At 57.3% G+C, this 12333-nt stretch overlaps 1 long non-coding RNA gene across 1 annotated transcript; it reads left to right on the top strand.

The window, feature by feature from the left end:
- Positions 1–449: 449 nt before the first annotated feature.
- On the top strand, positions 450–10426 carry LOC117795415. Its single transcript, XR_004619416.1, has 2 exons — positions 450–9245; positions 9627–10426. It is a non-coding gene; the product is annotated as an uncharacterized LOC117795415 (long non-coding RNA).
- The last annotated feature ends 1907 nt before the right edge of the window (positions 10427–12333 follow it).

Raw genomic sequence — 12333 nt, 5'->3', positions numbered from 1 at the left:
TGAGAGGGGAGGATCCTGGGGGTGGATCCTAAGAGGGATGGACCCTGCGGAGGACCCTGGGAGGGTGGGCTGTGGGAGGGATGGACCCGGGGGTGGGGTTGCGTCCTGGGGGAAGACCCTGGAAGGGGAGGACCCCGGGAGGGGAGGACCCTCGAGGGGAGGACCCTGGGAGGGGTGACCACGCGGGTGGGGTGAGCCCTGGGGAAGATCCTGGAGAGGGGAGTGTCCTGGGGGACTGAGAGGAGAATTTGCCAGGAAGATCTTTTTTTTTTTTTTTTTTTTTTTTTTTTTTTTTAGAGGGGGCGGATGGGGGGTGGGGACAGGACCCTGTGGGGGGGGTACTGCGGGGGACCCCCCGAGGAGGATAGGACCCTGTGATGGCAGATGACCCTCGTTGGGGGCAGTTTCTTTGGGGAGGGAGAACCTCCCTTGAGGGATGGAGAGATCAGACAGGGCTGCTGGTTTTGAAGGCCTTTCCTGGGAGGTTCCACAGGGAAGCTGACCAAGCTGGCACACAGGGCTCCCAGTACCATTGCTTTGGAAAAATATTTACATGAATTAGAGTTACATAGAGGGATTATTTGCTTTATGCTGTAAAACAGCAGATCTGAGTGTTTCCGTCTAATGAAGCCTGACACTCTCCGCCAGCCTCCCATCCAGGACAGTCGCTCACGCCTCTCCTCCAGAGCAGCTGCCCAGGGAGACACAGACCCGCTGGATGGCTGTGGACAGAGCGGGACCAAGGCAAGTCCTGAAGTCACAGCGCCCCGGACCCAAACGGACCTCGCTCCGCTTGGTAGGAGCGCTGCTGAGAAAGGAAAGCGACGGACGTTCGGGAAGAGGCCGCCTGCCCCACCTGCGAGCCTTCCATCACAGGCAGATCCTTTTTGGTTGAATTTCTTTCCTGATCCCAGCTATGGCTTCCTTTTTTTTCTTTATCGCTTGCAGTGTTTTCAGGTGGATTCCTGTGTCTATAGATTCTGGGATTCTTTTGGTGGCAAGTGACAGAAAGCCGATTCAGATTTGCTCTAACGACTGGGATACTTACCTGCTTGTGCAGCTGACGTTGGGACTGTCTTTTCCCCTTCTTTCCCATTTCTCTAGGCCAGCTTGGTGCCGTGCATGCTTCCATGCAGCCAACCCTAGGACTAACATCCGTTGACCTGACTGGGGTCAAGGGTGGAGGTGGGGCTTGTGGGTGGAGGGTAGAGCTGCTGCCTGCCCGAAGGGAAGTGACGTGGTTGGGACCAGAAGAATGACAGGTGGAGGCTGGTGGGAAAACCGGGGAGGGGGGCTCTCATCACTGTGGGAGGGGAATCAGCCTGGAGAACTTCGAGCTGTCTGCTCCCATCGGTTTCCAGACAGTAGAGGGAGGAGAGGGCTGTCTCCGGAGAAGCATCTGTGGTCCGAAGCGCAGCCCTCTAGAAGCTCCCGCTCCTGACTTTCGGCGTCCTGCCCGAGGGCATGCTCACTTTGGTAGTGGCTGGGGTAGGGGACCCACTGGGAGCCTGGCCTGCCTTCTCGGTGTACTGATGGCCCTGCAGTCCATGCTGGGGAGGGAGCCCATCAGTCAGCACCTGCCCCCAGTGAAAGTGAAGGAGTGTTGCATCCAGCGTCACTGAGGACGCCGGCAGGGTTGATGGCAGGTGCAGAGTGAGATGTGGGCGAGGCCATGGTAGCAAGGCCTGGAGACCTGCATCCTGCCTGGCGGCCTCGCTGAGCCACCAGACTCCAGAAAGATCTTCAGCACGGGCGTGCCTGCTCCTTCAGTTGTGAAGGAGTCTTCAGCAGGGGTCTGAGCCCCTGCCCGGGAGACACCAGTGTTCTCTGAGAGGTTTCTTCCTTGCGTGGAAGCCCTTTCAAGTGGTGATGGTGTCTGGGGCGGGGCTAGGGCCAAGGGTAAAGGCCCAGGGCCTGAACAGTGGGCAAGGCGAGATAGTGGGCTAAGTGCTGAGAGAGCAGCCCCAGCGCCAGCCCCCAGAGTTCAGGGGGTACCCTTGTTTCGACAACTTTTTATTTTGGAGGTGTTCAGAGCCCTTTATAAAGCCCACCTCGTTCCTTCTCCGGTTAACTCAGAGTGTGTGGGGGGCTATGGGATTGAATGCGTTGCCTGGAGGTTGGCGGTCTGTGCATCTGGGAAATCACTGGACATGGGGTCTGGCCCACCCCCTCCAAGACCAGCAAGAGGAAGGCGCTGTCACGATAGAGGAGTCTGAGAGGATTAGCAAGAGGGCCAGCGCCAGCCGAGATGGGCAGCACGCCCCAGCCCAGGGTGGTGTTTTTCCCGCACTCGGGCCAGAGCTGGGGGGCAGTTCAGGGGTCCCTGGAAGGCAGATGTTCTGGCACCCTGTGGCCACCGGCTTCGCTGTCACTTCTGATTGTCGGGCCTCAGCTCTGCGGTCTGCGTGACCGGGGAGGTGTGTAGCCATGTGGATCTCCAGCACCCAGCTCTGAGCCAGGGGGTGCACCGGCCCTGGGCCCTGATGCATGTGGGCTGCTGGGCTGCAGTCGGAGGTGAGGACCCAAGCGTGAGGGGCTGCCAGCACCGAGCCCGGCTCATCAGACCCCAGCCTGGGCGGCCCAGGAGTAAAGGGCTGGGAGCGGGGAAAATGAAAGTGCGTCTCTTCATCAGCTTATTTTTAGGCGTGTTATATAAGTGGTTTCATCTCAGCGTCACGTAGGGAGGGGGGTCTCAGATTTAATTACAGGATGACAGCCTTTGCTTTTCAAGCAAGCTGTTCTCCTGGCAGGCAGGCACAAGGATTTGTGAATTTTTGCTAAACAGGAGCCCTTTCTGAGGTGGCTGCCCAGCAAAACTTTGAAGGGCTTTCACCTCCGTGTCTCTTTTTGCCTAACCTGGTTTCTGCTGAGCTTGGTCTAAGGGGCGGCCATTCGGCTCAGATCACAGGGACATGTGTGCTTGCTTGGCAAGGGGGCCGTTTCTCTCTCCCTCCGCCTTCCTCCTTCCTCCTTCCTCCCGGCTTTCAGAGAAGGAGCCAGCCAATCCAGACTCCTCCTCCTTTCCTCCTTCCTGGATTAAAGCACTCATAATCGGTAACTAGAAAGTTCCAGGGCCAGAGGGACGGGCATTCCTAGCAGGACCTCACCTTTCCCATCCAACCTGGCCTGCACTGCTGACCCCGTCCACAGCAGGTGCACCAGGCGACTGGCCTGGGCCAGGGTTACAGCACAACTGTTCGAATTGTGTCCGGAGGACTGTTTTCTGGGTCCTGGCCAGGCCCATGTTCTCCGTGACCATCCGCAGTATCAGCAAGAAAGGTTGGAGACGCCTTGAGCTGGCGGAGTCCTGCCTCCTACCAGCAGGAAGGTCTCCTCAGTGGCCTCCAGCACACCGCGGCTTTGTCCGGCACAAAAGGACAGCCGTGTCCTGCCCCTGGGTGAGGTCTGGTGTCTGCCAGCTGGGTGTGCTGTTGAGGGAGTGGACGCAGAGTGGAGGAAGAGCTGGTTACCAGGAGCCAGTCACCGGCACAGCCCAGTGGGGCCTGAGTGCTTCCCCGGCCTCTGTGGGCCCCACCCTGGGGGAGGTGGGCAGGGGCACCTGCCGCAGAGCCTCGGGAGATCAGAGGTGCAAACAGCAGGAAAAACACCAAGAACTGTGCCTGGCATGTGATGAACCTTCAAATGTTTTAGAGATTATCGTCAATACCCTTAGACGGACGTTTCTAGAAAGCACCCAGATGCCGTGTAGAAAGGCACATGAGAAGCTGCCCTTTAAAAAGTGGGGGTCCCTCAAGAAGACTCCCAGCCCTTACGTGTGGGCCGTGTGTGGCCACCGCCTTCCAGGGAGTGCGTGAGAAGAGCTTTGCTGGGAGACGCTGGCCAGCACCCCTCAGCGAGGGAGCCAGCTCACACCACGGTGACCCCATGTGGCCCTGACGTGAGAGAAGGCCCTTCAGCTCTGTGGCCTTTCCCCCAGAACCCATCACCCAGTGTAACAGCTATAGAAACGTCACATATCCCGATGGAGGGACGGCCCCAGCACCCCATCTGGCACCCCCAGAACTGCCAGGCCCCCCAAAACCAAGGGACGTGAGAGACAGCTCAGCCCAGAGGTGCCTGGGGAGACGAGACAACCGGGGCAGAGAGACAGAGGACAGGAAAACCAAGGAAAGCTGAACAAAGCGTGGACTTCTGTTCACAACAGGGAGGCTGGTTCCTGACTTGTGACCGACCTGCGCGCTGGCAGGACGGGCCGATGATGGGAAATGCAGGTGGTGTATCTTTGCAATAATTGTGTATATTCAAAACTGCCTGAAACTAAAGTTTATCAAAGAAAGGACACCAGCATCTTTGGCGCCAGCCTCTCTGCAGCCTGCACACCCCCCCTGAACCCCACCTCTGTGGCGCCAGCAGGTAGAGCAGTCGGCCGGTCCCCGCAGAGGGTGCCCAGGTCTGTGGACGGCAGCGTGGCTCCGTGCTGGAGGGTGGCCCTGTGTGAGGCCACAGCCTTACAGGGAGGCCAGGGTGGGGCGGCCCAGGCCGATCTCCTGCCGCCCCAGATGAGGGTCATCTCCCTCCCTGCTCCCCAGCTGTTTCCTCGCATTTGCACTTTCCCCAAAACCTGCTCATTCTTGACCTGAACTCGGTTGAAAGGCTTTCTCCTCTGTAGGCAAAACGTTGGCCCTAGACAGGACAGATTCAGCCTGCTCCTGGAGGGATCTGTGCCCTTACCTTGTCTGTCCCCCAGGGAGCACAGACGTGGGAGCACAGGGCGTGCCTAGAAGGGAGGTCTGAGCTGAGCCCTGCCTGGGAAGGGACGCTGTCTCTAAGGCCAGGAGCTGGCTTGGCTGTCCCACGAAGAGGAAGACAGGATCAGGTGTGGCCTCCAGGCCCCTCCTGGCCGATAGTTACCGGGGGCTTAGCGTCAGCTCTCCTAGCCTGGCAGCCTGGAGCGTTCCCCCAGCTTCCCTGCTGGCCAGGCTGGCAGGAGGGCCGGAGGGGGTCCTCACAGGTGGAGGAGCCAGGAGGTGCTGGCCGCGTGGCAGGGCTGGGTGGGAGAGGTTCCCCAGCAACCGGCCTCCTTACATAATCCTCGCGCCTCGGCGTGACTCCAGGGGCCGTGGGAGGCGGCGCGGGGGTGAGCGCCGGGGCGCGAAGAGGCTCCGACTTTCGGGGCTCCTCCCCCCTCTGCATGTCCGCGTCATCCCGAGTCTGCCAGCTCAGGCACCCACCTGCTGATGGGGACGCGGTAGCTGACAGTGCGGATTTAAATCGCCCCGCCCCTGGGCCTCCGTGTGCCCAGGTGGGGCGGGAAGGCAGGGGGCCCCCAGGGGCCCCCTTCTGTGCAGGGGGGGTGGTTGGGGGGGTCAGGGCCCTTGGGGGGGCCGCTGAGACCACGAGGCCCTGGGTGCACGGGCGGCGGTCACTCCAAGGCCCGGGAGGGACGGGAAGACGTGGCTGCCCCATGCTTGTTCCCCCTCCGCCCCAAGCCGGGTTTCTCTCTCCTTGTCAGCGGACTTGAGCGGCCCGACGGTGATGTTGGAAAGGGGGTTTGGCGCAGAGAGGAGGCGACATGTTCTCTGGAGTCGGGGGGCTCGGGGGACGCCCTGGAAAACAGGGCCTGGCCTGGCCCAGCGGCCCTCCCCGTCCAGGCGCCCCCCGCCCCTGGGCGCTGCCGGAGACTGCAGACGGCGCTGCCTGGCGCACACAGATGGCTCCCCGGCCCGGGGCCGCTGCTTCTAATTTCAGCTGCCGGAGGCTCCGCTCGCTCTTTTTTTATTCCATGTTTATTTAAAGCCGGATTTTAAAATGTTGTCTTCAGCCCTGAAATCTGACTTTTTCTTCTCGCTGCAGATCCTGAAACCCCCCAGGGGAGTATTGAGGCCCACTCAGGCTGGGCCTGTGGGTCACCTGCTGGGGGGGGACAAAGCTGACCCACTGTCTGGCATGGACATGGACATCTGCCAAGACTGGCCCAGCAGCGTGTCCCTGGTTCCCAACTGTGGCTGCCCAGTCGTCTCCCTGTCTGGGGTGGCTCCTAATGTGGGGGCCTGTCCAGGGCCAGGTGTGTCCCCTGGACGTGGCACAGGGACCAGTGGGCGGCTTCTGCCTGAGGCAGCACCAGCTTCTGCTCTTCCTGGCACTCAGGCCTCCCCCCTTCTCACGTGCTCGGGAACCAGGGACGTCGTCCTCGCTGTGTGAATGTGACGCTGGGCCAGTCTGGCGGCTGTCCATGTGCACATGCCGGACGGCGGGGCAGCTTTGTCCCCTCAGCGGGACGACCACAGGCCTAGCCCAAGTGGGTGACAGGCACTCAAGAAATGTGAAGTCCCGTCCCCTTGGGTAGCACACAAGTATTGTTATCCCCTGCTGCGGCTCACCCTAGAATGTGCTAGAATACCCATGATAGAACTGGCCAGGCAGCGAGCAGAGCTGGCCGAGGAGCCAGGCTGGCTAAGGGGACCGGGGGTGTGCAGGTGGACACCCGTGGGGGACAGAGGGTATTTGGCTATGAGCTCCTGGGGCAAATGGTAGGGAATTCGGGAGGAGGAGGCTGGGGTCTTGGGGAGAGCAATGCCCATAGTCCAGGTCCACAGGGCAGCCAGACCAAGAAGCCACAGAAGTGCCTGGGCTGGAGGGGCAGTGGGCAGGGGACGCTGGGCCAGTCCCTCCTGCAGCCCCTAGGGGACCCAGGCTGCAGCAGGGCCGGAGCAGCCGGGGCCGGCACAGGGCTCCACGTGTGGGGGGAACCAGGCCACCACCAGGCTTTTGGGTCCCAAAGAAGTGTGACCTGCTTCCCTGGCAGGTCTGGTTGGAAGGTGACATGACTTTGAGAAAAATCATTCTAGTGTCTAGATTGAGAATATGATTTACCCCGTTAGGCTTTTCTCTCTTTCTCTCTCTCAAAAGTTGGAAGAAACAGACATCTTTCAGAGGCCCCTGGAAACTGTGGCTGTTGCCTAGATGTCCGTATGAAGAGAACATTCCATCTGTGGGGAGAAACAACTTAAACAGCTCCAGGGTGACATTTAACCCCCAGCCGACCATGTGGCCTTTGCAGAGTGTTGCTCTGTGGGGACAGAAGTGCAGCCCCCGCGGAGGTCTGGCAGCTCGCCTGTTAATTCACACCCAGATTCAGAGACCACCTCTGCGAGGCAGGCACCAGCAGTCCTTTGTGCGGTCTCAGGGGCTGGTGTGTTGGGTTCGGTTGTAATTTTCCTTTATTCTTTGGTTTGAAGAGTTCCTGCTGGGAAACCTCAGTGACCTTGATTCTGCATCGGGAGAGTAAAAGCCGAGACTCTTCCCGCGGGGACACAGGCTCCTTGCTGGAGAGCCAAGGTGAGATTTCAGTGCAGCGTGGCTGGGAAGTTGAGCTGGTAATTTGCAGGTGGCTGGGACAGGTCCGCTCTGACTGGGAGTGTCAGTCCGAGGACAGCCCTGTGGGGGCTTTGTGGGACGGGCCCCCCCCCCCCTGCTGTTGTCTGAGGGGGGTACAGAGGCCGAGGGCGCGGGTGTGTTTATGCCAAGCTCCGCCTGCAGGAGCAGGGGCCCAGCATCCGGGTCCCCTGGTCTGCAGAGAGGATGAGGGGCACTGGCCTGGGCAGGTGGACAGGGAGTCCGCATTGGGGAGCCTTCACTGCCACCTGGTGGACAGCCCAGAAAGGTGATGGGGACACGTGGCAGGTGCAGAGAGAGGTGGCCAGGGCAAAGCAGGGCCCTGTCTGGAATGTGCAGGGCGTCCTCAAGGACAGCTGGGTGGACAGGCTGCAGGAGTGGGTGGGATGGTGACAGGGACGGGGCAGCCACAGGCTCCGGTTGTGGCAGTCTTCGTGCTTGCCCCTGAATCTGGGCAGTGGCAGGTGGCCACCTCCGGGTCTGAGGGACTAGAAATTCTCCGATGTTCAAGGCCCAGCGAGGAAGGAAAGGTCATACGTGTGAGAGGCGGCTCAGTGCGGCACAGACATGGCCTGGAATCCGTGCAGGATGGGGTTACCTCTCCTGGCAGCTCTGGCTGCGTGAGGAATCGTGCGCTGTAATTCAGAGGCCCCTGTAACATCTTGTTTTAAGATTGAGGCGAAAGTCACGTCACAGAGTAAACTTTTAAAGTATGCAGTTCAGTCCATGTTAGAGGCCCCTGGTGCGTTCACGGTGCTGTGCCTCCTCGCTCTAGTTCCGGAATACGGTCACCAGCGCCAAGGGAGCCCTGTCCCTGTCGTCAGGCGCCTGCTCCTCTCCGCCGATGGCTGGCACCCAGCAGCCTGCTCTGGGCCCATGGGCTTCTCGTCAGGGGAATCCTACACCGTGAGACCTTTTGCGTTGGCTCCTTTCTTGGGGGCCCGCCTGTGGGGCGGCAGGTGTCAGCTCCTCGTTCCTCTTCACAGCGCGTCCCTTCCCAGCGGGCCCCGGGGGAACGTCCGCCCTTCGGGGCTGTGCCAACGCTCACACGCACGCTTCTGTTTGGACGCCCGTTCTCAGGCCCGCGGCGTGCGTCTCCAGGGGTGGGACTGCCAGGTCACATGGTGACTCTATGTTTAGCTGTTTGAGGAACCACCCAGCTGTTCCTCCTACTGACTCACGACTGCACGTCTCCACCAGCAACGCGCCAGGGCTCTGATTTCTCCGTTCCTCACCAGCCCTGCTTGTTTGATTTTTGATTCTGGCCGTCCTGGTGGATGGGAGCTGGTGTCTCATTATGGTTTAGTTTGCGTTCCCTGGTGCCTGACGACAATGGGCACCTTGGCGTGTGCGTGGCACTTTTCTTAGAGGAGCCAGACTTCTCTAGAATGTCATAGCTTTATTTCAGAACTCCATCAGGGAAGTGAGACCTGGAGGCCAGACATCTGCTCTCAGAGACTTCTGGCCCAAACTTGCCCTCCCCCCACCCCGCTAACAAAGGGACTCCCTGGACTCGGTTCAACTGCGTCCTGCAGCCCAGGCAGAGCCCAGAAGCAGCAAGGACCATCGGCCACTGTGAGCTGAGCAATTCCCGGGTGCCTTCCAGATGGAGCCCCCGGGCCTGAAAAGGGTCCCAGGCTGTCCAGCACCTGATGTCTGGGAGGCCCTGCAGCCCCTCCCCTGCCCAGTCCTCTCAGGAAGAAACAGGACAGCTGCCCTGAGACATGCACAGTGAATGGAAGTCCTGACCTGTTGCCCGCGGACACTTTGAGTGGAGCCCAGACCATCTGCGGCCCTGGCAGGACCAGGCGGCCAGGTGGTGGCCAGGAGCCAGGGAGCTGGGCTCCAGCAACCTGCCCCAGGCATCTGACCACCAGCCCCCAGGACAGGTGAGGTGGGACCAGGCTTCAGTCGTCTCACACAGGGCCAGGACCTGGGAGGGGCTTTCCCTGGGCCACAAGACCTCACCCCAGGGCTCTGGGCCGCTGCACCTGCCAGTCCCGGCGGTCAGGAGCCTTGGGCTTGAGCAGAAAAGGGCTTTGTCAGGAGATCGGGTAGGTGACTGGGGACCTGGAGAACTACCTGGTCTATCACATAGCAGCCCCCGACCCCGGGGTCATGCTGCCACTGCACCACGCCCTCCCTGCTTGCCCAGACCTCTCCCATCCGGGCCCGGCCCTCCCTGTCCTCTGGTGGACCATCTTCCCCAGCCGTGGTGAGGAACCCTGGCTGGGAAGGGGGATCTGACAGCACACACGGTCTTCCGGCAGAAGGGTTTAAACCGTGGAGCCACTGGAGTCCCCTTCTCAGTACGCCCCATCGAAGGGGGCCTGCCGGAAGCTTCCTCACCATGCCCCACGAAGAGCTGCCAATATCGAAGGCCCTGTGTTTTGTCCTTTTCCTAGTTCGTAGTGGGCACCCTGGCCTGCTGCGTGCTATTCCCTCCTGGCCAGTGGGAGTCCGTTTCTGGAGTCTAAAATTCCAATTTGTTTCTAGTAGTTCATTGCTAGTAAACAGAAATGCATATGGAATTTTGTACAGTGACCTGGTGGTCTGTGACCTCACTAAACCTGCTGGTTAGTTCTCACAGATTTCCTGTAGGTCCCTTCGGGGTTTTCTGTGTCCACAGTCTTCTTATTCTTCTTCCTTCCCAACATGGGTGCATCTGATTTCTCTCTTGATTATGCTGACTAGGACCCCCAATGTGATGTCGAATAGAAGGGGTCAGAGGGGTCCCCTTGCCTGGTCCCTGATCTTATGGGGGAAGTGCATTCAGCCCTTTGCCATGAAGCATGCTGTTAACTGTAGGGTTTTGCAGATGCCTTTAATAGAGAAGTTCCCTCTTTCCCTAGTTTGCTAGGTTTTGTTTTTTTTTAATAATGGATGTTGAATTTTGTCAGATGCTTTTCTTGCATCTACTGAGATGTCAGACTTTCTTCTTTAGTCTGTTGATATTGTGAATTACACGGATTGACATCTGTATGCTGAATTGACCTTCTGTTTCCAGGATAAACCCCATTTGATTGATCTGAGAATCAAGTTATTCCCGGATAAAGACCCTTCTTACACATTGCTCGAGCCCGTCTGCTCCTGTTCTGCTGAGGGTTTCGTGTCTGTGTTCGTGGCGGGTGCGGGTAGAGCACGTTGGGAAGCACTCTCTCATCGGCTTCGTCGGAGTTCATGCAGAATTGCTGACGTGGCCCCTCGGGGTCTGGCAGACACGGGTGCGCAGCCCGTCCGTGCAGCCTTGACTAGCTGCCTGGTACGTGGCTTTCGAGAAGTTGCTCCATTTCCTGTAGATTGATGAATTTACAGGCATAGAACTAATATTTCCTTAATGTCCTTTTAACGTTTATAGGGTCTATGGTGATGGTTCCCTTCCATCCCTGATGCTGTAATTTGTGCCTCCTTTGTCCCAGTCAGTCTGGCTCAGGCTCGTCAAATTGACTGCTTTCCAAATAACTGCATTTTGCTATCATTGATTTTTCTTTCATGTTTTTGTCTTCATTGATTTCTGTTATTATTTCCCTGGGTCTGATTACTTTGGATTTAATTTGCCCTTTATCTAATTAATTAAGGTGAAATTTTAGCTCATTGATTAGAAACTTTCCTTTTAAAAAGAAAAAGCATTTAGTATTGTGAATTTCCCTTAGAGGAAAAGCTCTGCTCTAGCTACAGTCCACAAATGTTAATGTTTTCATTTTCATTCAATTCAAAATATTTTCTAATTTCTCTTGTGAATTCCTCTTTACCCCATTAATTGTTCAATATCTGTGGCTCTTTCAGAGATCTGTCATTAGTTTCCAGAGTCGTTACATTATGGTCTGAAAACATACTTTGTGGGATTTCAAATTTTTTTTTTATTTGTTCGGGTTTATGGCATGGCCCAGAACACGGCGCATGCTGGCGAGTGTCCCGTGTGCGCGTGAACGGAACGTGTGCTCTGCTGTGGGCGAGGCGGTCCGGCTGGTCTCCATCCTGGAGGGCTGGCCTCTCACCTCCAAGAGACGGTCAGTCCTCCGGTTCTGCCGAGTTTTGCTTCCTGTGCGTTGAAGTCCTCTGGTTCTGTGGGTACTCCTCTTGGACTGCGACGCCTTCCTTCATCACGTCACGTGCCCCCATCGCTGGCAATCTTCACCTTGAAATCCCCACTGTCTGATGCTGACGTTGCCATGCCGGCTTTCCTGTGACTTGTGTCTCCAAGATACATTTCCCCATCTTTTTACTTTCTACCTGCCTTTATGTTAAAGTGGGCTGCTTAGAGATAGCATAGTCAGACTTTTGCTTTTTATTCCAGCTTGACAATGTCTTTAATTGGTGTGTTTGCACTGTTTATATTTCATGTCATTGTTAAGAACTGGATTTAGATCCACCACTTCATTGTTCTGTTTGTCCCTCTGTTCCCCCTTCCTGCCTCCTTTCAGATTATTTGAAAATCTTCTTAGTATTCCACTTCACCTTCGGACTTTCTGGCTCTGTGTGTGTGTGTGTGTGTGTGTGTGTGTGTGTGTGTGTTCTCTGGCTCACACCAGGGACTTCAGCTACACGCCCATCCTTTTGCAAGGGATTTGGAGTTGAGCGTAGACGCCTAACCCCCTCCCTTCATGTCACAGTTGTGTGCATTTGCAGGTGTTGAAAACCCCACCAGTATTCAGATTTTTGCTTTCAATAGTTAACATATATTTTTTAAAACGTTGAGGGAAAATTATCTTTTCTGTTTACTCAGATATTGACCATTTCTGTTGTTCTTCCCCCATTCCTGAAGACACCCATCTCCATGTGGCATCGTTTCCTGGCGGCCTGAAGAGCGTCTTCTGCAGCCCCTTTAGGGCAGGCCCGCACCGCCAACTCTTTCCTTTCCCTTCGCCTAAGAGCGTCTTCATCTTTCCTTCTTCCCAAAGCATGTTTTCGTTAGACACTCAACTCTGGGCTGACTGTTGCCTTCTGGCACCTTTTTTTTTTTTTTTTTTTTTTTTA

Source organism: Ailuropoda melanoleuca, chromosome 13, assembly GCF_002007445.2.
Source record: "Ailuropoda melanoleuca isolate Jingjing chromosome 13, ASM200744v2, whole genome shotgun sequence".
NCBI lineage: Eukaryota > Metazoa > Chordata > Mammalia > Carnivora > Ursidae > Ailuropoda > Ailuropoda melanoleuca.
The sequence above is the reverse complement of the archived record's forward strand: the minus strand, read 5'-3'. Positions and strand labels throughout refer to the sequence as shown.